Source organism: Odontomachus brunneus, unplaced genomic scaffold, assembly GCF_010583005.1.
Source record: "Odontomachus brunneus isolate Ranch 3 - 2012 unplaced genomic scaffold, Obru_v1 Obru_scaffold_057, whole genome shotgun sequence".
Lineage (NCBI taxonomy): Eukaryota > Metazoa > Arthropoda > Insecta > Hymenoptera > Formicidae > Odontomachus > Odontomachus brunneus.
Window position 1 is genome coordinate 1,311,648 of NW_022639507.1, and position 437 is coordinate 1,312,084.

At 56.8% G+C, this 437-nt stretch overlaps 1 protein-coding gene across 11 annotated transcripts in view; it reads right to left on the minus strand.

Moving 5' to 3' along the window:
* LOC116845760 (metastasis-associated protein MTA3) overlaps positions 1-437 on the minus strand; it is a 27,543-nt gene that overhangs the window by 21,873 nt on the left and 5,233 nt on the right. The window lies entirely within an intron of this gene.

The following is a 437-nucleotide window of genomic DNA, read 5'->3' on the forward strand; positions in this document are numbered from 1 at the left end:
TCTCTCTCTCTCTCTCTCTCTCTCTCTCTCTCATCGACGGCGCGCGGATGCCTGTCATAACGGTTTCCCACGAATGACCCGAGCTGACCGATAAGCCCGTATTACGTACTCGGTGACGATCTCGCTCTCGCGGAGGAGGTGATCGCGTTCGCGATGTGACACGGCCACGTCGTTCGCTGATATCTCTCGAATTTGCGCTCAACGGCGGCCGTGCCTTGTCTCGTCGTCGTCGTCGTCGTCACGTCGCGAAAGTACCGACACGGTGTCGTCAATATAATGATTGCCGTGCAGAGAAAATCGATACCGCCTGGAAATTGCGGCCGGAATCTTCGCCGCGTCGGGGAGAGATGAAACGTCCGCGGATGAATTTTCCTCACCTATGAAACAGTTATCGATCTTTCTCTCTCTCTCCCATCCACCCACTCGCCCCCCCCCCC